The following is a 27,136-nucleotide window of genomic DNA, read 5'->3' as shown; positions in this document are numbered from 1 at the left end:
GGGGTGGGGGGGGGGGGGGGTGGGGGGGGGGTGCTGTGTGGCTTCGATAGCTCATATCGACCACGAAACTTAATATCTGTGCACTCTAAGTGCACTGTCGAACCTCCATCTTAACTTTACTTTAGTCAGTTCTTTGTTATACTTCATTCTGTAAAAACACAGTATTAAGTGTAAATATATACAAGCTATAACATATATTGGAATTAAGTTTTCTATATCGCAATTACCGATCCCTTTCCCATACATCAATAATTACTTACCTGTTGATTTATGAAAAAGGTTTGCAGTGCAGAATGTGATATATTGTAATAGAAAGAGCCAAGAGCAACACCTTCTTCGTTATATGAATTCAGACCCTGAAACAAACGAAGTCAAATCAGTATTAAGTTCTAGTGGAGACATTCTGAATTAGTTTTTATTTTCTGTAGATAGTGACAAATGTGGTGCTACAGAAGAATGCTGAAGATTAGATCGGTAGATCACATAACTAATGAGGAGGTGTTGAATAGGATTGGGGAGAAGAGAAGCTTGTGGCACAACTTGACTAGAAGAAGGGATCGGTTGGTAGGACATTTTCTGAGGCATCAAGGGATCACCAATTTAGTATTGGAGGGCAGCGTGGAGGGTAAAAATCGTAGAGGGAGACCAAGAGATGAATACACCAAGCGGATTCAGAAGGATGTAGGTTGTAGTAGGTACTGGGAGATGAAGAAGCTTGCACAGGATAGAGTAGCATGGAGAGCTGCATCAAACCAGTCTCAGGACTGAAGACCACAACAACAACAACAACAACAGTGACAAATATCAACTACAGTGTTATCATCATATAGTTTTGGAAAGAAGAAGACTCTGTAAGGCAAAAGAAGGCATGCAATACATTGTACTTGCAGAGATTAAGATACTAACAATGTTTTTCAAAACACAAATCATGACAAAGACAGGCAGCATACTGCAGTGTGAGAAGTATAATCCAATGTACGAGGGACATCCAGAAAGTATGTTTCCCTATTTTTTTTAAACAAAGAAAATGTAGTTACATGGAAAACTTTATTGGCAACAGGTACAGCAATATTTGCGCTATTTTTCTATATAGTCACTAAAAGAACTGAGGCCTTGTCATATCATGGGATCAACTTTTATATTCCCGTGTCATAGAAGTCTGCCACCTGTGAATGGAACCAGCATGTGACAGTCGTCTTCAGCTCTTCATCATTGTCAAAATGCTGGCTGGAGGACAGGTACTGAGGTGTAAGAAAGCATGGAAATCACTGGGAGCAAGATCAGAACTGTATGCTGGATGATCAGACAGCTGCCAGACGAACTTCTGCAAAACAGTTGCCATTTGCTGAGCTGTAATGGGACGAGCATTGTCATGGGGTAGCACAACAACTACAGTAAGCATTCCATGCCTCTTGTTCTGAATAGCACATCACAGTTTTTTTATTATTTCAGCATAACGGCCAGGATTCATTGTTGCATACCTGGGCAGGAATTCAATGAGCAGAATGCCCTTCCTGTCCCAGAACTTTCTGCACTGACATAATTTGTTTGAATTTCATCTTGATTGGAGATCCACTGTGATGCCAATGCATTGACTGCTGCTTGGTTTCCAGTGTCAAGTGAAAAATCCACATCTCATTGCCCATGATGATCCTGTCAAGGAAGTTGTTGCTGGAATTATGATACCACTGCAGAAATGTCAGTGCTACTCCAAAGCGTTTTGTTTTGTGCTTGGGTGTCAGATTTTTCAGCACCCACGTGGCACACAATTTCTTGAACAGCAGGTGCTTAGCAACAAGGATCGCGATATCTGCAGAAAAAGGCTGCTGAGCTCTGTATAGGTGAAGCAACAGTTCTCCAGGAAGTGCTGCCACATCAGCTCAGCAAGGTGATCATTGAGCTCTTTGTCATGGGCATTTTGACAACCTACAGAAAGAAGCCTACACCAGCAACACACCATCTGTATGCTCACAATGTTCTGCCTGTAGACCTGGCAGAACTGATGATGAATTTTGATGGGATGTTCTGTGCATTAAGGAACCTTATCATTGACCAAACCTTGCAGGTGATGGGAGAATGAATACGACATGCCATTTTGGGGCACTGCTGCCACAGTTCTGGCACCAGGCGGCATGTGTCCAGCTAGCATTTGCTTGTCACATCATAGATTTGTTGTGCATATGCAATTTTCCTGGCTATATACAACTACTTTAAAGGAAACACCATTGGGAAACTTACTTTCTGGATGCACCTCATATTGTTTAGCACACAGTTATAAAGTAAATTTGAGTAACAAACTGAATTGATCAGTTTGCAATAAGTATTTCAGTATCCCCTCTGGACTGACCTCGTGCACTTGTGATGTCCTACTGTGTGCTGGATTCTGTGTCTAGCCAGCCTTTCTCTATGTGAACTTAGTCATTACTGACCACTTGGAACTGAAATTTATTGCACCACATCACTGTGTGAGGAATGATATTGAACTTTCACTACCTGTGGTGAGCATGCTAGTAAAGTGCCGATACGGATGTTACTCTCGGATACCGAGTTTTTGAAGTTATGGCAACAGCAGATGAAAATGCAGCAACAGCACATGGAAATGCAGCTGCATCTCATCTGCTCACAACAGCAGCAGCAGGAGCAGGAGCAGCAGGAGCAGCAGCTGTATCACCATCTCTGCCCCCTCCTCCCTTGCCACTCAGACCGAGTGAGGTCATGCAATGGTTAGCACACTTGGCTCACATTTGGGAAGATGATGGTTTAAATCCCTTACTGGCCACCCTGATTTAGGTCTTCTGTGATTTCTCTAAATCATTCCAGGTGAATGTCAGGGGGGTTCCTTTGAAAGTGCATGGCCAGTTTCCTTCCCCATCCTAGAAACAACCCAAGCTTGTTCTCCATGGCTAAGGACCTTGGTGTCAATGGAATGTTAAAACCTAATTATCCTTCTTTCCTTCCAGTCAGTCATATCTGTGCAAAGGCTTTATAAATTATCTTATTCAACATTGAGTGAAGTGAATTAAAACCGCTAAAGCCCATGACGTTACAGCTTCAGTCCATGCTTTCTTTGATGAAAGTGTTAACAAAAGATATCTTTTTAGTAGTTGATGTTGAGTGCATCAGTCAACTGGCAATACTGATCTGATTCAAAAATACCCATCCGGTGTAATAGTTGTTAATGTAATGACTATCACAAGGCTGCAGGTCAACCCACCAGAGGTACACGCCGTATGCAATGTGATTGCTGGCAGCCACACACAACTCTATGTTAAGTACAGTATGTAATGCAAAAATGTGGATTAATTTGTATTTTTTGACTGAGATGACATTGGTGTGCAGGAACTCAGGTACAATACCTTGTTCAATGTTTTGGACTTGATTTTTGGCGACCTTAGAGTGAAGCATGTGTCTACCAGATGGCACAAAGTGTCAGATGTGAACCTCTGCTCACCAGCCAATGACCTCAGGGCAGTCAGCATGTTAAGACATTTAGCAATTCACTTTCCTCACCATTGATACACCATGCACAGAAAAAAGTGCTTTATTCACCATCATTCTGTCCAAAAGCGGGAGATGCCTAATGCAAATGTTTCTCCCACAATGGCGCTGAAGTGTGATATGTCATTCTGGGAATGAGATGTCCCATTTTCTGCTCTTCATCAGCCGATGAAAGATGTTCACAAATTAAGATAGTAAGAAGGAAGCACCCCACTTTTGGCACGTGTTTTATGGTTTGCACAGATCAGAGTTGTACCAATCTTGTGATATTGGAGAGGTGGGCCATGAACTTGCAGTTCTCTTTGCTGGGTGGATTCATTTGTTCATTGGTGCTGCAGGTGAAGGGCACAGAGAGAACGTGATCTCCATGATGTCAAAGAAATGCTCGCCAGAGACAAATGCTATTGAAATATTTTTCTACCAATTGTTATTGTCTTGATGGACTCTGACAGACATACATTCTCTTGTTTGAATGGAATACATGCAGTTGTAATTGCTCTGTAATCATCTAGAATTGTATATTAGGCAATACATTAAACTATCTTGGTGTGTTATTCCGGTGGATATATAGAACAACAGAAATCTCAGCAGCTTTTGATGCAAAAGGAGAAGAAGTCCACTGAGAAGAGTTGTTCCACAGTTAAAGAGGCACTGGCTAGCAGGACCCATTCATGAGAGAATTATGGTGAATGATAAATATATTGCAAGTACTCTGAGGGATTAACCCACAAAAATTCTACAGATCGACTAATGAACTGTTTTAACTATCAACACCTAACACCCAAATAGGAAAAGTAGGAAGAAACATTTCATTTGGCAAACTTAGTGAAGGACATGAAAGAAAAAAAGTGCAAAGAAGGGGAGAAAAAGATGATTAAAAATTTATTTACTTTATTTTATTCTATTTTTTCTTAAATAATGAAAATAAGCGAGAAGATATGTCATTGCTCAGGTCAATCGAAGTCAACAGCAGAAAGTCTAACACTGCACGTGCTGTATAGTTGGATTTAAATCAGTAAAATATTAAAAAATAAGATACCTTGTTGGTTGTAACTAGAAAAAGAAGAAATAGTCTTAATAGCAGGAAGGTGTGCATTGTGTTTGTTCTTAGCAACAGAGTCAGTCGTTACAACGTTACACATGTTTATAGAATAACAGACCCAAGTCACATATGTACGTTTGGCGCTGCAACACAGAAGAGTTATGTTGGGTTTGAAGAAGAAGAGTGTCACCTTCATAGCAGTGGACAGACCTCATGGCAGCAGTTTAACTTAGCACATGGTCTATGCACCACCAAAAAGTACAGGAGAGGATTTGTTCCTCTAGTATTACACCCAGTCACCAAGCTTTACAGGGATTACGGACAGAATAAGAAAAGACACAACTAGACTTCAAGAGAAAAACTCAAGTAACCAGTGAAAGTAGTCGAGGCAAATCGTTGGAAGAGCCACAGTTAGAGACAGGAATGAATTTCTCAAAATAATTTCTGAAGTTTAAATCAAATGTGAAAGAACAGCCCACTACTTTTTACGTATATTTTTGCCTAAAAACTGAGAACACCATAAGAAAATATATTTTACTCTTTGTTCCTTGATTAGAGATGCAGATGAATGGGGAGCAGCCCATTCCAAAGATTTTAAATCATGGGAGGACTTCATGGAGAAGTTTAAAAAAAGTACTGGTCCACAAGTAAACAGGAACAGCTAAAATTTCAACTTCTAGGCCCAAAATATTGTAATAGTTCATGGGGGGGGGGGGGGGGGGTTGTAAAAAGTACACTGAATGGCATTTAACCTGACTGAAATATTTATAGAATGTTCTTGAAGCCATTGGAAGAGAAATATCTAGTAAAAATATTAATTTGGTGACTTCCTTAGCACATATGCAAGGAAATTCCATATAGTGGTTGGAAAAATCTTAATGAACTGTTAACTTTTGCTGAAGAAAAAGATACATTGAACAACAGGAGAAGCAAGTACACCAACAGAGACAACGCTGTAAATAGCAATAGTGAAGGTAATAGATACTCAAACACAAACATAAGGAGGAAAGAAGGTAATTGCTGCTGCATATCTAAAAGTAAACAAAATAACTAATGCATGACATCAAGGACCGTAACAAACTAAAACTCCAAGTGTTTACTCTCAGAACTAATAAGGTCATAGACGGCAGCAAAAACCAAAGTATGTTGTACTTGAATCAAAATGTAGGGAAGGCCGATTACCCTATTTAAAGTGACAGAAAATGGGAAACATCCCAGAATAGGGGCCAGTATCCAGGATGTAACATTTCAGCTGTAGGCCTACACATGAAAAAGGTTGATTGCTTTTACACAAATAATGTCAATAAGAGAGTGGTTACTGAATGAACAGCAATTGGCAGAAGAGGAACAGATTAAACTGGTAGTAATAGGAACTGTTGGAGACAGACAAATATCTTCAGGGAGTGAAATCTCTTTTGTCACAAGACCTAAGATTCTATTAAAAATAAATGTTATTCTCCTATACTGCTGACAACTGGAGTACATGTTACTGGTATCACTGGGAATACAGGCACAGTAATCACAGAGGAGACAAGATTATCATTGAGTATAAGTAATTTTAGGTTCATCCAATCCTATTAGTGATACCTAATGTAAATTTACATATATTGTTAGGGACTGGCTGGCTGATAACCTATAAGGGAAAGTTAGATTTTGATAACAAACTATTATATTGGAAATAAGAACAACATCATTATGAAGTACCAGTCAAGATAAATCAGTCACTTAATACAGAAGAGGAAGGATCAATGTTTATTTAGTAGTAAATATTGCAATTGTCAGCAAGGAAGAAAATGCAGCAGGATGTGAGATAAGGGATGATCCCTTGCGTCATAAAAGTTCTGAATCAAACTTATTAACCAAGAAGCAAAAGAAGGACCTACACAATATTTTACACTTTTTTTTACAGTGATGTATTTTCAGATAAACTGGGAGTGATTGGGGACTACGTGTGTCATTTTAAAATTAAGGCCAGAAAACCATTCTTATGTGAACCCTATCCAGACCCATTAGTTTTAAGAATGACAGTTCAAGATGAAATAGATGAAACGGTCGAAAATGAGATTATAGAATAGAGTCTCAGCATTTACAGCAATCCATTTATAATTACACAAAAAGTTACGGGAGTGGTATGCTTAGTGTTCGGCACACATATGCTAAATAAACACATAGAAATGGAAAGAGATATTGCTCTGTATGTATCTATGGTTTGTTAACGAAATTTGAATAAGGAAGAGATTTTAGTTTAATGGCTTTAACTGTCGCCTACTGGCTATTTGGTCTACATGAAGAATCAAGAAAATATACAGCATTTCTATATAATGGTAAATCATCCCATTTCATGTTTTACCCTTTCAACTGAACATCTCAGTTTTGGTGTTCATAAGAGCACTCAATGGAGAGCTAGGGAAGGAATTTCTACAAGAGTTAATACACACATCAAAAAAAGTTTCGCATCACCCTGGTCCCCAGAACTCCTGAAGATAGATGTTGACTGTGGATATTGTATCACAGACACAGTCCATTTGACTGTTCAGAGATGTCACTAAACCCACCTTAAGATGTAAACAACCACGCATGAGCAGTGCCTATTAGACGGAGGGGCCCGACAGTCGCTAAGTTCAAGTCATTCCACCAGGAAGGTACATGGCTCATGTTGGCTGTAGTTCAACCATGCCTAGATGGTTGATACCATGGTTAAATCATGTCCACACTGTTACTTTGAGCCAGAAAGGGCTCTCAACAAGAGAAGTGTCCAAGTGTCTCGGAGTGCACCAAAGCAATGTTGTTCGGACATGGAGGAGATACATAGAGACAGGAACTGTTGACGACATGCCTCGCTCAGGCCACCCAAGGGCTAATACTGCAGTGGATGTCTGCTACCTACATATTATGGCTCGGAGGAACCCTGGCAGCAACGCTACCATGTTGAATAATGCTTTTCATGCAGCCACAGAATGTTGTGTTACGACTCAAAATGTGCGCAATAGGCTGCATTATGTGCAACTTCACTCCTGACATACATGGCTAGGTCCACCTTTGCAACCACGACACCATGCAGCATGGTACAGATGGGCCCAAAAACTGCCAAATGGACTGCTCAGGATAGGCATCACGCTGTCTTCACTGATGAGTGTCGCATATGCCTTCAACCAGACAATCGTTGGAGACATGTTTGGAGGCAACCCTGTCAGGCTGAACACCTTAGACACACTGTCCAGCGAGTGCAGCAAGGTGGAGGTTCCCTGCTGTTTTGGGGTGGCATTATGTAGGGTCGACGTACGCCGCTGGTAGTCATGGAAGGTGCCGTAATGTCTGTACAATACGTGACTGGACGACATGGACGACAATTCACGCCCCCATCATGCACATCTTGTGAATGACCTCCTTCAGGATAATGACATCACTCAGCTAGATGGCCAGCCTGTTCTCCAGAAATGAACCCTATCAAACATGCCTGGGATAGATTGAAAAGTGCTGTTTATGGACGATGTGACCCACCAACCACTCTGAGGGATGTACGCCAAATCACTATTGAGGAGTGGGACAATCTGGACCAACAGTGCCTTGATAACTTGTGGATAGTATGCCATGATGAATACAGGCATGCATTAATACATGAGGACATGCTACTGGGTATTAGAGGTAGGTACCGGTGTGTACAGCAATCTGGACCACCACCTCTGAAAGTATTGCTGTATGGTGGTACAATATGCAATGCTAGGTTTTCATGAGCAATAAAAATGGCGGAAATGATGTTTATGTTGATCTCTATTCCAATTTTCTGTACAGATTCCGGCACTTTCGGAACTAAGGTCATGCAAAACTTTTTTTGATGTGTGTAATATATGTTTATGACATTTTGATAGTATCAAAAATGTGGGGAGATTATTGTAGAACATTGGTTAAGACTTTAAAGAAATTTAAAGGAAAAGTATTAAAACTAATCTTGTAAAGTCTCACTTCAGAAGGAAAGAACTCAAATTCCTCAGTCATCTGGTGGTGCGCATGGGATAACACCTGATTTGAAATGGATCAAAATGATTAAAGACTGTCCAGAGCTATGAAATGTAAAGCAGTTATGTTCATTAATGGGATTAGCAGGATTTTATCATAGAGACATACAAGGACAATCCATGAATGATCCTTGATTGTTATCCTTATTGAAGCACAAATCGAAATGCATATGAGGTGAGGGAACGTCGAAAGCATTTCAAAACATTAAGCTATCCTTGGTGATTGCATCCATATCGAAACAACCAAGATTAAATGAACTCTTCAACCTACCAACTGATGCATCAGATTGTGGAATAGAATGTGAACGTGTTTCAAGGGGAAATGGAAATGAAGCCCCATGTTTCTTGACAGAGTGTAGGGGAATGATGCGGGAGACTCGCACTGCCATACTAGGCAATCCTAATAGAGATGGTTTGCTGATGGCTTCCTCCGACCATAATGGGGATGAATGATGATGATGAAGATGACACAACACCGAGTCATCTCATGGCAGGTGGAAATAACTGACCCCGCCGGGAATCGAACCTGGGACCCCATGCTTGGGAAGCGAGAACACTACTGTGAGACCACGAGCAGTAGCGGACTTTCAAGGGAAAGGGGACACTAATATAGATGAACATAATATAATGGATTTTGTGAGCTGCAGTTTGAATAAACATAAGCTAAATCACACAGCAACTGAGAAATAATTATGTGCAATTATATGGAGTATTCAAAAATTTCAAACATTAATTTGAGGATCTAAATGACGGAGATTTGATTGTTGCATAGACAGTTATTTCGATGGTTCCTATTCTTGCAAGAATATTGTATAATCTCTTATATTAAAGGCTCAAAATTGCAATCCCATGCATATTATCTAGACTACCTGAGGTATGAGTGAAATGATGCAAACTAGCAGACCAGGGGTGATTTGCACTATAAATTTTCTATGCTTAAGTTGCACTGACAAGGAAGCAAGAAAACTGGCAATAAAATTACACAAGGTATTAAAATGGAGAGCTATTTTAGTCACAAAATGAGCAATGCTAAACTGACACTAGAAACAACAGAGGATAAGTCAGTGTGGTTGTGGAAAGAGGATACATTGTTCTGGAGAGCAAATGAAGGTAAGTCAACCTGGGGGATATTTATTCCACAAACAGTTGAGGATGATTTAATATGGTTTATTCATAGATGCTATGGACATTATGACATAAGAAAATGTATACAGCATATGAATAAGTTCTATTATTTCAAAAATCTAAGCTGACAAATAAAACAAGTCAAGGTGCTGGGAAGTGCGCCAGAAAGTGAAGGAAACTTACTTATAAGTTGTACTCTATAATACCAAAGTCATTACATGATTTAACTGCAGCAGATTCCTATGGTCCACTGCCTTGAGATCAACGTGGGGTGATAATGTTTTTGTATTCAAATAGCTGGTCTAAGTATGTTAAACTTTACCCAGTTAAACAAGCCAATATACCAACGTAATACACTGTTACATAAATTAGAATAATATGGAATAAATGGTAATGCTTTGAAATGGTAGAAGGCAAAAGGTAGTTGTAACATTAGCTACAGGAAATTGTTCCTCAGAATGCAAAATTATTTCACAGGGTGTCCCACAAGGTTCCATCTTAGGCCCAGCCTGTTTTTATTTCCTGTAAATGATTTACTACTTAATATAACGTCAAACTCAGTTTAATTTGCAGACAACACATCTATACTCATTGAGAATGTGACAACAGAACAAATTCCCCAAAGAGTCATTAACATCCTAAATAGTTTAGAGGTTGGTTTCATGTAAATGGATTAAAACTAAACATAAAAAGAAAAAAAGCCTCACACATTTTAAAACTAAATAGTCAAAATCTAGTAACATCTAAATGATCCATAAAAATCAGGAACTTAGGGAAGCAGAATCTGTCAAGTTACTGGGGATATTTTAAGGAAAAAAAATCATCATGGTCTTTGCATATAATTTACTTGGCAAACAAACTAAACAGTCTAGCATTCACAATGACAATATTGTCCTATGCAAGTGACATTGACAATAGGAAAGTTGTTTACCACAGTTATTTTGAAGTCATTTTAAGATATGGAATAATCTTTTGGGGAATCCAAGTAGTGTAAATGGAATATTATTACTTCAAAAAACTGTTAATAGAAATATGTGTAATATTAAGCCTACAGTCACGCCAACCTTCATTCAGAAATCTAAAAATTTTAACTATTCCATGTACTTACAGTTACGAACTGTTTGTTACTATCCATACCAATTATTTATAGAAAACTGTTTTCAATGTATGTACAACACAAGGAACGAAGATATTTTCAAGTTGCTGTCTCATAGGCTAAAACTCTACTCCCAGAATCCTCATTACATGGCTGAAAATTTATACTAAATTAAAAATGAAAAACTTTCACAGTATGGAACTAGGTTTACTGAAGATAAGGTTATGCATCATCCTAGTGCAGAAATGTTATTATGGAATTTTTAAATGAGTATGAAGATTTATTTGTAGAGTAATCAACAAATCTGTAATTATTTTTGTAAATTATGATTTAGTTCTCTGTTTGACATACTGTATGTCTCTCTGGTACATCATCTGTACTGATTTATGTACAAGACAATAAACTCTTATTCTGGGATACAGGAAAACCACGTAACTGTTAACAGATAATGGCCCACAATTTATGAACAATAATTTTAAAGAATTCCTTGCATGGGAAGGAGTGAGACATGCAGCTATCTCAAAGTACCATTTGCAATCCAATCCTTGTGAATGCATCATGAATTTCAAGTAATAATAAATGAGTTGCCCCCTATGGTTACAGGATTATCACCAGTTGAAACTGTGGATAAAAATTTCATTGGGGAACCATTATTAAAATTATTTAAATGGCCACCTACACCCAAAGAAGATACAAGTGAAATCCAAAAGACGGTAGCGCAGTGTTTGCAAAAACATGCCGATGTAAGAGTACACAAGTTTAATATACATGCATAGACTCCAATATTTAATATACGTGAGTTACTTATAGTTCAAGATCATCATTATAGTTCAAATATCTAAAAAGAAACTAGAAATTTTTTTCCGAGACATTGTGGACCATACAAAATAATTGATATGCCACACACAAATGCTGTCTATCTTGCAAACCCTATAATAGGGGCAATATAAAGGTCTATACATTGTAGACATGGTAAAATGATTTAAACTCTAAGGTGAACTTATGTTCTGTACAGGTCTGGCGGGGTGACGTCTGCCAGGCATTGAGTTAACTGTTTCGTTATTTCCTTTTAGTTTATGTGAAACAGTTTGTTCTCTCTTTTTCAGTCCTATCATCTTTCTGATATCTCTTATTATCCTGTCTACAAGTGAGTGTAGGGCAGTGACCATTGGAGAGAAAGAGACATATGCATGGGTCCTTGTGTTAGATATGTCACATGCTTGGGGAGAAGAGAACAGGAACTTTACAGCATGTGCTGCAAGTCAGTTGAGAAGCTTAGGTACAAACATGGGCACAATTAGCATTTTAAGAAGAGAAGAAGGAAATCAAGAAAGTAGTACTGTATTGACCATGACAGGAGGAAATAACATAAAACAATTATATCATATTATCACAGGTTAGAGTAAATTTGTTGGTGGGAGGTATTGCGCCAATGAACCCCCACATGAACCATGGACCTTGCCGTTGGTGGGGAGGCTTGCATGCCTCAGTGATACAGATAGCCATACCATAGGTGCAATCACAATGGAGGATATCTGTTGAGAGGCCAGACAGATGTGTGGTTCCCCAAGAGGATCAGCAGCCTTTTCAGTAGTTGCAGGGGCAACAGTCTGGATGATTGACTGATCTGGCCTTGTAACACTAACCAAAACGGCCTTGCTGTGCTGGTACTGCAAACGTCTGAAAGCAAGGGGGAACTACAGCCATAATTTTTCCCGAGGGTATGCAGCTGTACTGTGTGGTTAAATGATGATGGCGTCCTCTTGGGTAAGATATTCCGGAGGTAAAATAGTCCCCCATTCGGATCTCTGGGAGGGGACTACTCAAGAGGCCATCATTATCAGGAGAAAGAAAACTGGCATTCTACGGATCGGAGCATGGAATGTCAGATCCCTTAATCGGACAGGTGGATTAGAAAATTTAAAAAGGGAAATGAATAGGTTAAAGTTCGATATAGTGGGAATTAGTGAAGTTCAGTGGCAGGAGGCACAAGGCTTCTGGTCAGGTGAATACAGGGTTACAAATACAAAATCAAATAGGGATCATGCAGGAGTAGGTTTAATAATGAATAGGAAAATAGGACTGCAGGTAAGCTACTACAAACAGCAAAGTGAACGCATTATTGTGGCCAAGATAGATACGAAGCCCACGTCTGCCACGGTAGTACAAGTTTATATGCCAACTAGCTCAGCAGATGATGAAGAGATTGATGAAACGTATGATGAGGTAAAATAATTTATTCAGATAGTGAAGGGAGACGAAAATTTAAAAGTAATGTGTGACTGGAACTCGATAGTAGGAAAAGGAAGAGAAGAAAACATAGTAGGTGAATATGGAATGGGAGGAAGGAATGAAAGAGGAAGCCGGCTGGTAGAATTTTGCACAGAACATAACTTAATCACAGTTAACACTTGGTTCAAGAATCATAAAAGGAGGTTGTATACATGGAAGAAGCCTGGTGATATTGGAAGGTCTCAGATAGATTATATAATGCTATGACAGAGATTCAAGAACCAGGTTTTAAATTGTAAGACATTTCCAGGGGCAGATGTGGACTCTGACCACAATCTATTGGTTATGAACTGTAGATTAAAATTGAAGAAACTGCAAAAAGGTAGGAATTTGAGGAGATGGGACCTGGATAAACTGAAAGAACCAGAGGTTGTAGAGAGCTTCAGGTAGAGCATTAGGGAACGACTGACAAGAATGGGGGAAAGAAATACAGTAGAAGAAGAATGAGTAGCTTTGAGAGATGAAATAATGAAGGTAGCAGAGGATCAAGTAGGTAAAAAGACGAGGGCTAGTAGAAATCCTTGGGTAACAGAAGAGATACTGAATTTAATTGATGAAAGGAGAAAATATAAAAACTAAGTAAATGAAATGGGCAAAAGGGAATACAAATGTCTCACAAATGAGATTGACAGGAAGTGCAAAATGGCTAAGCAGGGATGGCTAGAGGACAAATGTAAGGATGTAGAGGCGCATATCACTAGGGGTAAGACAGATGCTGCCTACAGGAAAATTAAAGAGAACTTTGGAGAAAAGAGAACCACTTTCATGAATATCAAGTGCTCAGATGGTAACCCAGTTCTAAGCAAAGAAGGGAAAGCAGAAAGGTGGAAGGAGTATATAGCGGGTCTATACAAGGGCGATGTTCTTGAGGACAATGTTATAGAAATGGAAGAGAATGTAGATGAAGATGAAATAGGAGATATGATACTGCGTGAAGAGTTTGTCAGAGCACTGAAAGACCTAAGTCAAAACAAGGCCCCGGGAGTAGACAACATTCCATTAGAACTACTGACAGCCTTGGGAGAGCCAGGCCTAACAAAACTCTATGATCTCATGAGCAAGATGTATGAGACAGGCAAAATACCCTCAGACTTCAAGAAGAATATAATAATTTCAATCCCAAAGAAAGCAGGTGTTGACAGATGTGAAAATTACCGAACTATCAGTTTAATAAGTCATGGCTGCAAAATACTAACACGAATTCTTTACAGACGAATGGAAAAACTGGTAAGAGCCAACCTACTGGAAGATCAGTTTGGATTCCATAGAAATGTTGGAACATGTGAGGCAATACTGACCCTACGAATTATCTTAGAAAATAGATTAAGGAAAGGCAAACCTACATTTCTCGCATTTGTAGACTTAGAGAAAACTTTTGACAATGTTGACTGGAATACTCTCTTTCAAATTCTGAAGGTGGCAGGGGTAAAATACAGGGAGCGAAAGGCTATTTACAATTTGTACAGAAACCAGATGACAGTTATAAGAGTCGAGGGGCATGAAAGGGAAGCAGTGGTTCGGAGGGGAGTGACACACAGTTGTAGCCTATCCCCGATGTTATTCAATATGTATATTGAGCAAGCAGTAAAGGAAACAAAAGAAAAATTCAGAGTAGGAATTAAAAACCATGGAGAAGGAATAAAAACTTTGAGGTTTGCCGATGACATTGTAATTCTGTCAGAGACTGTGAAGGACCTGGAAGAGCAGCTGAACGGAATGGACAGTGTCTTGAAAGGAGGATATAAGATGAACATCAACAAAAGCAAAATGAGGATAATGGACTGTAGTAGAATTAAATCAGGTGATGCTGTGGGAATTAGATTGTGAAATGAGACACTTAAAGTAGTAAAGGAGTTTTGCTGTTTGGGGAGCAAAATAACTGATGATGCTCGAAGTAGAGAGGAGAATAAAATGTAGACTGGCAATGGCAAGGAAAGCGTTTCTGAAGAAAAGAAATTTGTTAACATCGAGTATAGATTTAAGTGTCAGGAAGTCGTTTCTGAAAGTATTTGTATGGAGTGTAGCCATGTATGGAAGTGAAACGTGTACGATAAATAGTTTGGCAAAGAAGAGAATAGAAGCTTTCGAAATGTGGTGCTACAGAAGAATGCTGAAGATTAGATGGGTAGATCATGTAACTAAGGAGGAGGTATTGAATAGAAGTGGAGAGAAGAGAAATTTGTGGCACATCTTGACTAGAAGAAGGGATCGGTTGGTAGTGCATATTCTGAGGCATCCACGTATCACCAATTTAGTATTGGAGGGCAGCGTGGAGGGTAAAAATCATAGAGGGAGACCAAGAGATGAATACACTAAACAGATTCAGAAGGATGTAGGTTGCAGTAAGTATTGGGAGATGAAGAAGCTTGCACAGGATATAGTAGCATGGAGAGCTGCATCAAACCAGTCTCTGGACTGAAGTCCACAACAACAACAACATAAAGTATTGTAGGATAACTAATAGTAAGTACCATCACAACACGGAAACAGTAGGGTCATAAATATTAATATAAAATCTGAGCAAGGTGGAAATGCACGGCTAGTAATAAATCAGAAAGTGTAAATGATAAAGAAGTATAATGTATTCTAAAAATGATATTATAAGTAGGATACAAGACTTTATATAGAAATGAAAAATGACATTTCTGTGTACCTGATACATGGCAAGTTCAGGGTTTTATGGATAAGTAGACCCAAAGAATTGAGGACTTACACCCACGTCATGTGTACCCATGGGTGGAATGACCTGTTCTGCTTTTTATTAGGTAACAGAGGGCAAGTGGACCTATAAAGAGGATGATTTACACCTTAGGTCAGGTGGATCGACTGATGACCTCAGATGTTAAGTCCCCTAGTGCTCAGTTAGGTGGATCCAAAAGAAGAATGACTCATACCATTGTAGTGAAGGGACACATGGCACCTCAATGGAAAGGCAATTGCTAAATATCTGCCAATAGAAGAGGTATACACAAACGTCTATAAGGAATATGTTCAAAAAGAAGCATTCTCCTGAACAAAGTAATGTGGTGACCTGATTGATTGAATTTGCATAATCCGAGTACCTTTCTACTGCAATTTAAAGACAAGAGTTTCTTAGATTGGTTATAGATAAGCATACTGTTAATCCCAGTGTCAGAAGTAATTTCTCAGCCAAATAAAAGAATCATATGAAATAATTTACTAGTAAGTCCGCACAAAACAGATACATTTGCTGAGATTTACAATAAATGAAGTATGATAATAAACATGTGGCCAACTATGTGGCTAAGCTGAAATAAAATAATTTGTTAAATGTATTATCTTAGAGGAAATAAAGAAACTTGGAAAAATGGAGATAAATTTTGGATAAGGAGCAAAGCTCCAAGTGGTGCATGCATAAGGAAATAACAAAGAACAGATGAATAATTTTATATATTATAAAGGGATAGCAAATTCGAATTAGAATAGTATAACTGATAATTACAAGAAAGGTAGAAGAAAGGAGTATGGTGATCGTAATGGTTTCACGACAAATACAAACTGAATTGAAAGAAATGTTTATGCGAGTCCCAAGAGGACATAGACTGACAGTATTATATATTGAAGGAAAAAAAAAGGTTGAAGAATCATCTGATTGTGAAGGTGTTAAATTCTAGAAGCACATCACCTTTTGTCTCAGTGGGAGAAGGAGGGGGGCATTGAAGTCTGACATGCCATTATGGGAATGAAATGTCCCACTTGCAGGTCTACAACAGTTGATGAAAATGTTGATGAGTTAAGATAGTTAGTAAGTAGGAAGTACCCCACTTTCCAGACGTATTTTATGGTCTGTGCAGATCCATGTTGTACCGATCCTGTGATAATGGAGAGGTGGACCTCGAACGTATGCTTTACTCTGCTGGGTGGAGTCATCTGCTCCGTTGTGCCACAGGTGAAGCACATTGAGAGAATGTGATCTCCATAACCTGAAAGAAATGCTCAGCAGTGAACGAATGACGCTGAAATATTTTTGTAACAATTGTTTTTGTCTTGATGGACTCTGATAGACAAAAATGATCTTGTTTGACTGGAAAACAGGCAGATGTAGGTGCTCTGGTATCATCTAGAAATGTAAGTTAGGCAATATATGAAGTTTAAACTACCTTGGTGTGCTATTCCAATGGATACATCAAACAACAGAAATTTCTTTCAGCATCTTTTGAGGCAAAAGAAGAGGTTCACTGAGAAGAGCTGATCGATGGTTAAGGGGGCACTGATTAGCAAAACCCATTTAGCACAAGAAATATGGCAATCGATAAATATATTGCAAATACTTTGAAGAATTAATCTATGAAAATACTATGGATCGAGTAAAGAACTGTTTTACCTATCAACACCTATCACCAAAATAGGAAAACTAGGAAGGAATATTTCATCCCCACAACCTCCAGAGAAGCTAGCCATAATAAATTATGTCCGGAATGTGGGAGGAGGCCTAAAAGATCACTGCCCATGCTGTGATCAAGGCTGTTTTGCCTGTAGCAAGCTTGGACACTTGAAGCTGGTCTACCATAGGCAGAAATCAACAAAATTGTTTGTTACATTTCTGTGTGTCATCTGGCTTGTGGTCTTGTCACTGTGTAGGCCACTGCTGCAACTCTCAGTAAGGCTCAACATAAACATCAATGGGAACAGTTGTGTCTTTAGTAATCTGGAGACATGCCAGCTCAATGGGTCCCCACTGGCGCAGGATACTCAACACAGAATGTGGTGACTGTGCCTTGACCCTTTGCTTTCGAGAAGTCTTCTCTGTCCGAAGGATATGCTTTGTGGCATGCTGGTTGGTGATTGCCCCCTTGATATGCAGGGCCTGGCAGTCTGCAGGAGGCAGAAGTATGGAGCAAGTATGCATGAGGTATAGCAGGGGATCAGTTGACACAGGGTGTACTCCCTGCTGTGCCACACTGGTGTTGTCATTCTGGTGCCAGTTGCTGTTGGCGAGCAGAACTGGAGTGCAGTTGCAATGACCAGTAAACACAGACTCTGTTCAAAAGTTGTTCTGCCTTTGCACTGTAACAAGACTCTCGGAGTTAGCCTGGCTTGTATATCTACAGTTAATCCCTGGATAAATTTTCAAATTGTTAATTATTGGTCTGGTGGATTGTTTGTCAAACCATGTTTGCTCTATGTGGCCACTCTGTTAGTACAAGGTGTGTTCCTGTGAATCGAGTTTGCATCACTGTTAATTGTGAATGGAATTAACTGCCTTGTGCCCTGCTTGATATAGCTATCACATCTTGATTGTTACCATTTGTGGCCAATATTCAGCAAATTTGTTTCTTATCTGAGTTCATTCATGATTTGTCAATGAATTCCTCCCCAGCACGCTAAAGATTACATTCCAACTTAAGTTGGATTTCACTGTGCTCTTTCTGCCTGTGGACAGTTTTAGCTTGGTGAATACCTTGTGCCGTCAAAGGGCGGTATTCTTGGTAGTTAAAACTTTGTGGAAATTTTCATTCTGTTCAAGGTCAAAGTCCTGAATGGCTCTGCAGATTACCTTTCATGAATATTAATTTGATTCTAGTTGTCTTAACAACAGAATTTATATCAACTGTATCTGCAGTTTATTACACAATATTGAATCTGAGAAACTTTGAGCTGAATTTTATCTCCAGTTCAAACTGCTCTGAGCACTATGGGACTTAACATCTATGCTCATCAGTCCCCTAGAACTTAGAACTACTTAAACCTAACTAACTGAAGGACATCACACAACACCCAGTCATCACGAGGCAGAGAAATATCTCCAGTTGTTTTCTTCTTTAATGATCCTGTATTTTACTGTTGTGGTAAATTGATTGAGTGAATTGTATATTAATGTTGGTTCTGCATGTGTTATAGAAGCTGTTGTCATTGTACAGACCATGCTGGTTGTTGTTTCTGCTTGGGTCTCATGTATGAAATTGAGACATGCAGCCAATGTTGAATGCCAACTGTCAGTAGTGTGCTAATTTGTGTTTACCCTTTTCAGGGTACTGCACTATGTAATGATCATGGATACTTGTTGTTATGCTTTTCTCTGTAAGCTGCAGTTCTTTTTGGTTATTAATCAGGTTGCTCAATTGTGATAGATTTTTGCTGTTAAGATGCTTTACATTTGAATAGTTTGAAATCTTACTTGCTATAAACTGTGTTAATGATATTTGTTGTTATACTATTCTCTGTAAGCTATAGATTTTTTGGTCATTAATCAGGTTGCTCAATTGTGATGGACTTTTATTGTTAAGAAAATATATATTTGAATAGTTTGAAAGCTTGGTTGCTACAAGCTGTGTTACCGTATTGGTGTTCATAAGATACTATTATTTGCCTGGGGCAAAATTCGTTCATTCAACTTACATCAGTACCTAAGATTTTTTTATTTTAATTGTGAAATTAATTCTATGCATCATTAATATTGTTTTTATCAAAGTTTTGGGTCACAAGGGTGTTTAGCTTGCACACCTTCAAGAATATTGTTTGCTTAAATGGGTGGTAATTCTTTTAAAATTTTGTTTTAATTAATTCTGTAACCAGAATTAACCCACCAGCTGCTTCTGATAGAATTATCCTGTAACTGTGTTCTTAACAGTGTTTGCATCTTGGTTTTGTCAATCTACTTTTTTTACTGTATTCTCAAACTGTGGCTCAGCATTCCACTCTAGCAGCCTAGTGCCCTGCTCCCTACCTTGTAAATGGTAGCAGTGTGCGGCGATTTTCATGTGTGGGGGATTCTACTTGAAATTCACTAGTAGCAGCATAGTGGCCAGTGTAAAACTTTTTATTTATTTTTATTAATCCTGTTACTGCTTATTGTTTGGATCTTGTTCTGTTGCATTAGAGATTCTACAATGGCAAGCATGGTCTTGAAATTGGTATAGCCAGTCTCAGAAAACATTGCTTACAATATGAGCTCAGGATTCATAAGTAGGATGAGGAAGGAAGCATAGCAGAACTTGCTCAATGCTTGTGGGTGTAATACCACAACCCTTTGGGATCCTACATCCTTTTACCAGACTCACTCTCACTCTTCCAAAGAGGGCATATGTGTAATATCAGTAAGCTGCTCTGATTTTGTCTTTTCTGGTTATCTGGATTCAAATACACTGAAGATTTTCTTTAGAGCAAATTAATAATTTGCATTAATTTAAGCTATTCTTTTGACACTGTTTATGTTAGGCCTCACCAATATGCAGAATGAAGGAAACATGTTGGGTTAAAAGCTAATGTACCGTCACAATTTGTACATTATACAAACTTCAGGCACAAGGTAGGAATACAATTGCTATTGTAATTATGGAGTAATTAACGATTAAAGTTCTGATATTTCTAGTCATCGAGAGACAGTTATTTTTATGTTTTCAAACTGAAAAACAAATTGTATCCGTAATAGAAATATGACATAATAATTTTTCAGTCAGAATTAAGCATACTCAAGTTTTGATTGGTGTTAGTTAATAGAATTGTAATTGCGACTAAATAGAAATGTAAAATTTTATTCATACAAAATTTAATTAATTGAATTTAGGCCTTTCCTTCATTAAAACTAATCCCTCTGATCATCTGAAAATGATAAGGTGATTATCTTTTAAGTAAGTAAAATAATATATGCAAATTAATGAAATACATTGTTGTAATGATAAAACATGTAATTTGTAGTCTTAATAGAAAAAGATTCTTTCCTGTATTTGTGTGGAATTATTAAATGGTATTTCATGCAAATTTCTATGTAATTTGGGAAGATGTATGTAAAAGTTTTAATTGTTAAACCTAAAAATTTGTCAGTAATTGTTTAAAATCATATAAATAGAGGCAATTCGTACGCCATCATATCTCAGTTGGAGTTCAGTTTGACGTCAGTTGTGAGACAATGTTAAGTCAATTTTACATGTAGTTCGCCGCCGAACATCTAGGAGTCGAAATAAAACTCGTTGTGAACACGAATTCCTGGAGCTTATTTCTACCATTGCACAATTTCTGAGTGGCAATGCAGTAACACCAAGATGAACCTATGGCAGCATTAAGTAGCAGCACCCTGGATTACACCAGATACACATTATTTATTTGGTGGAGGGTATCCGTAATATGATGTGGTATTCTGTTTTCTTGTGTTAAGTAATGATACACATCCCAAACCTCACCACACAAAAATCATTTCTCACCACATTATATTACACAGGCTACCTTGAAGATTAGATGGGTAGATCACATAACTAATGAGGAAGTATTGAATAGAATTGGGGAGAAGAGGAGTATGTGGCACGACTTGACAAAAAGAAGGGACCGGTTAGTAGGACATGTTCTGAGGCATCAAGGGATCACAAATAATCTACCTGATCATTTAGTCAATTGAATGCGCTATATGCATGGTGTTAGTAAAGATCCTCCGGTGTTAACCAAGATTCAAAAACTGCATGATGAAGTTTTAGACACACAACAGCACATTATGTTAAACTGGTTTGAGGATGAGCAAAATGTTGACACTAATGTTAATCAAGAACGGCCAGCACTAAACGTAGTGCAATCGGGAGATTACCTAACCCGATAACGGCTATTCTTAATGGGCTATCAAAGTTGTTTGTGGAAAGTTCTGACAAGTTACTTGACTCTTGTGATTGTTACTTAGGTCACACGAGCAGGCCCAAGGTGCTATGCATCAATCAGAGTGTAGTATTGCAATTTATTTACCCAGTTGCTGTGGGATGTTTAGCGAAGATAGTTGCAGAAGCATTAGAGAATCAGGAAACAGTGTGGGATTTTCGGAAAATGCTCCTAAATAAGCGTTGGGTACTCTTGAAAAGAAAGACATAACCAATAAACATGTTTATCAGATACAAAGGAAATATGAAACACTGTGCCATTATATTAATAAGGTCCATCTTGCCATCTTGCCTTGTGTGTTTTTTTCTCAGAGGTTGAAGTGGTCACAAATAAATTGAAAGGTAGCTGTCCATCAATATAAGCAAGATTTCCTTTTGTGATAAACCATAATGTTTTGCCAATTTAGACAAATTCTTGAATAAAACTGAAAACATTCATGGTGATAGCAAGCATGGAAGATTAGAAGCTGGTGTTAGTGAGGGTAGGATAAATAATGTTGACATTCAGCATCGTCAACTGAGTTCAGTAGTTAAAGGAGTGTGCTACCACTGTAACAAACCAGAGCACTTTGTTAGGGACTGCCCGATTCCAAAGAGTAGGCAGATAAGTAGCTGACGCCAGAAAAAAGGGGCTCCATCAGCTCTCAGTAAAATGCTTCTGATGGACTACCGTAGAATATGTGCTATAAAGTATGAGTGGCTCCCTTATGTGCATGAAACACTGGGTATGAAACCTGTTTGTGCTCTAATTTATGCAGGCAGTACATTTCCCTGATTCATTATGATTGGTATACCAGACACTGACGTGTAGCTAGGTTACCAGAGTTGGGTCTACCCAGTCAACCTTGTCATTCTGCAGATGGGAAGCCTCTTGAACCAGTACATCAGACCTGATTTAATTGAGTGTTCAAGGCTTTACATGGCCCCTCGAATGTCTTGTTGTTAAAGGGTCATCAATTAAAGTTATTTTGGAGTGTATTATTTGTGCTTAAAGCAGTGTTTTGTGAATTATGTGGGTGATTGGTTTTGTTTCAAGTTTAAGCCAAGTGAAAATTTTAGCATATGTTCTTATAATGGCAGGGTAAGGGCTTGCAGGGTGGGCATTGAGTTGAACAGGGGAGACATCAGCCAACTTCCTGAAACTCATGCTTCTACGATCTTTGAGTTATTGGATGAATTCCCAGAGGTGTTTACAGATTGGTTGGGCATTAACTAACAAAATCCAATATAATATTCAGCTCACAGATCAGGACTCCATGCACTAGACACCATACTGGTTGTCTCCTCTTGAGGTGCAAAAGCTGTGCGAAATCATTGATTAGCCTCTTGCTGATGGCATAATTATACCTTCCATTTTGCCCTATGCTGCACCAATTTTCCTGGTTTCCAAGCCCCATGTGGGGCAGATTACCTTTTATGAATGTTAATTTGATTCAAGCTGTCTTCACAGTGGAATTAAGTGGAATTAACATCAACTGCAGCCGCAGTTTATAACGCAATATTGAATTTAACAAACTTTGAGCTGAATCTTATCTCCTTTTGTTTTCTACCCTGATGATCCTGTATTTTGCTGTTATGGTGATTTCTTTAAGTGAATTGTATATTCATGTTAGCTTTGTGTGTGTTATAGAAGCTGTTGTCAATGTACAGCCCATGCTGGTTGTTGTTTCCAGTCGGGTCTCGTGCAGCCGATCTTGAACACCAACCGTCAATATTCTGCTAAGCTATGTTTACTCTTGTCAGGCTACTGCATTATGTAATGATCACCGATACTTGTTATTATGCTTTCCTCTGTAAGCTGTAGATTTTTTGGTTATTAATCTGATTGCTCAACTGTGATAGACTTTTGCTGTTAAGACAATTTACATTTGAAGTTTGTAACCTTGTTTGCTGTAAACTGTGGTATCATATTCGTAAGAGACTATCATTTGCCTGGGGCAAAATTTATTCATTCAGCTTACATCAATAGCTATTTTTTTTAAATTTTAATTGTGAAGTTAATCTATGTAACAGTACTGCTGTTTATATTAAAGTTTCAGGCCATAAGGATGTCTATCTTGTACACCTTCAAGAATTGTTTGCTTAAATGAATGGCAATTTTTTAAAATTTTGTATTAAATAATTCTATAACCATGAGTAGCCCACCAGCTACTTATGATAGTATTATTCTGTCACTGTGTTGTAAACTGTATTTGCATCTCAGTTTTGTCAAATAAATCTCCTTTTTTTACTGTATCCTCAAATTGTGGCTAAGCTTTCCACTCCAGCAGCCTTGTGCCCCACTTCTTACCTTATCAGTGACATATAACAGCCAGTCCCATTCCTAGCCAAACAATTGTCTGAGCAAAGAATAATAATATAGTTAGACAACTAACACTTACAGTGGTGAATTCCAATACAGGCACTAACATTTTAGAACTGGTTGCATTCACATTTTCTGGTTTCTGGCTCGTCTTGGTCTATAATACAAGCCATTTGTGAAAGATGAAGTTATAACTGAGACTTGGAACCAGCAGGGGAATACCATCATGAAATCAGGCCATGGCCAATATGATTGCAGCTGCTGAGGTGACTGATGACAGATCACACACTTGCTGTTGACATTTTACCCAGCCTACAGGAGTACTGCAGCTTAATTATGACAGCTGTAGGTCTCTGACACGCTCCATGTTATTTGGCATGACACGCTAACCAGTGAGAACAGTGGAAATCAGCAGGGATAAACAGTATTTGAGAAGCAGTATTTAACCACAATAGTGCCACTCGTCATCATTCAGCCAACTGGGCAGTACATGAAGCCCAGTCCACGTCAGTCATATCCTGTAATTCTACTGATATGGGTTGCAAACCAATGACTGCCACCTGTCTGCCCAGCCCGGACAGCCAACACTCTGCCAGCCAATCGCCCCTGCACTCTAGTTGTTGGTCTACAGGAAAACCCGGCCAATGCCATTGCTGTCCCACTGGGATGCCACAGCCTCCCTTAAAGACAAAAGATGCTACTGGGTGGCCTTGCTCTGTGCTACAGCTGTATGGAGCCCCATGCAGTGTCTGTGTCACTGTCGCCGAGTCAGAGCACTGAATCGATGCTTCACTGAGTAGCAGCTTGACTCTCTGCACCAATGGCCATTAACATGCTGCTTTGTGTGGAATATTACGTGAAGAAGGAAATGGATTGCACCGACTGTACTAGGCAGATGGAATAATTAAAGGGGTGGTAGTGGAGCAGAAAAAAGATTGTAGCCCACAATGTGTGAATATCTGAACTTTATTCATTAAGTACTTGAGAATGAAAGCACTTAGTGCTTTGCAATAAACTTTACACATAATTTCATACCTTTGTGAAATTTCTTATCACTGATAAGCTACACAAAATGATGAAAGGAAAAATGTTTAGGCTTAGGCTTACTACATTTTCACTTTTCATGTAGTAAAACTGCAGCATGAAGCATTATGTTTTAATTTATTACTTCTTTACTACTATTGAATGTACCAGCTAAATTATATCATTTTTCACATCCAGTTAAGAAGATATAGTGTCATAAACACTGAGATGCATTAAAAACTGCTGCATCATGCATGACATTTAAATTTATTAGTTCTTTGCTACTAACTCTATTTTAAACACATTTTGCAGACAGTATCTGGATCCTGCAGACAATATCTGCATTCACTGTTGAATGTACCTATAAAAATATATCATTGCACGACACATAGTTCAGGAGATATGGCATCAAATACTGAGGTGCATAAAAAACTGACACATTGTGCATGATATTTTAATTTATTACTTCTTTACTACATAATATATTCACAGCAAACTTCTCAGACAGTAGATACACACACTACTGGATGCAACTGCAAAATTATATTGTTGTACAAAATATAGTTCAGGAGATAAAACATTATAAATATTGAGATGCATGAAAATGAAACTGTAGGTGAAAATTTGCTAGATATACAGGTGAAATATGTGTAAAAATATGTGTGATGTACATTAAATATATCTGACCATAGTGAACACAAGCAAAATTATGGGTAAAATGCTCATTCCAAACCCCTCAAACGATTTCAATTAAATTTGGTTCACATAGTATTTATGATCTGGAAATTAATGCTATGAGGGTAAGAACCACAAACCTCTCATTTGGCTGGGGGTGGTAATATAGAGAGTGATGGGGGAGAAGGAGTTGGACAATTACAGAGGGAGAAGGAGAAGATGGACACAGATAGGGGGAGAGGAGATAGACAAAGAGAAGAGTTGGGGACATGGACAGAAAGTGGGAGAGGAGCAAATGGACAGAGGTGTGGGGTGGGGATGGAGATGGACAGAGAGAGAGAGGGAAGGAGGAGATGGACTGATAGAAGTCTCAAATAAAGACATAGCCAGACAATGCCAGGTACTCAGCTAGTGATTAAATAAAGGACTGGTGTTTATTCACTGCTTGTCTGCCTTCTGCTTCCCCACATATCTCCCCTATCTCCTGAACCATGTACGGTCCTTACAGTTTCCACAGGAAGACTTGAACCCATTTTGACAAGCAAGAACTGCTCACGTTTAACTCCAGTTTTCCCACAGTCATCCCTATCCTGCTACATTTTGGTGCCAAACAAGGACACACTTCTATTCGCCTTCTATACATTCAAGGAGCTCAATTTGTTATGTCTTCAGTGTAAACAGGTTTTTGCAACCACCTTAGAGTACACTGTGAATTCTGAAGTGTACATTTAATTAAAACAATTAGCAGTACTCAATTTCTGTAGAGCATATCCATTTGCTACACTTGAGCAAGTTAATGCAGAATTGGACAGGTTTGGAGATCATTTCACCTATATCAGAGATGGTGAAGGAGGAAATGGCCAGAGAGAGGCCACAGACCATAACAGCAGAAAAATTTCCTTTAAAGATACAAACTTTTTCTATTTGCTGGTGGATTATGAGGGGCATTCAAATGAAACCTGGTCACTAGTGTAAAGTAATGGTAATGATTTTATTAACTCAAAATGTAGTTATACACAGTACACATACTCAAAAATAGTCGCCACAACTGTTGGCATATTTATCCCATTGCGACACTAGCCGGTCGATTCCATCCTTGAAGAAGGTAGTAGGCTGCTGTTGGACCCAGGCCTGAACCCACTCAAACACTTCATCGTCCACTGCAAATCAATGTCTGCAAATAGCTTGTTTTAGAGGTCCAAACACATAAAAGTCACACGGTGAAAGATGGAGACTCTACAGTGGATGTTCCAGCATATCCCACCATAACTGCTACAATGTCGTCTTCACCGCATTGGCCATATGTGGGCGGGCATTATCATGCGTTCCATAACACTTGAAAGACTCTGACTGTACTCACACATCTGTCGATACATTTCAAGCCTCCAGCTCCCTCTGCCACCAAAAATCGAATCACTCCTTGTTGTTCCTGCTTACTCGCCTGCATGTTCAGTAGTGGACGATAAC

Source organism: Schistocerca americana, chromosome 2, assembly GCF_021461395.2.
Source record: "Schistocerca americana isolate TAMUIC-IGC-003095 chromosome 2, iqSchAmer2.1, whole genome shotgun sequence".
Lineage (NCBI taxonomy): Eukaryota > Metazoa > Arthropoda > Insecta > Orthoptera > Acrididae > Schistocerca > Schistocerca americana.
Note: the sequence above shows the minus strand (reverse complement) of the source record.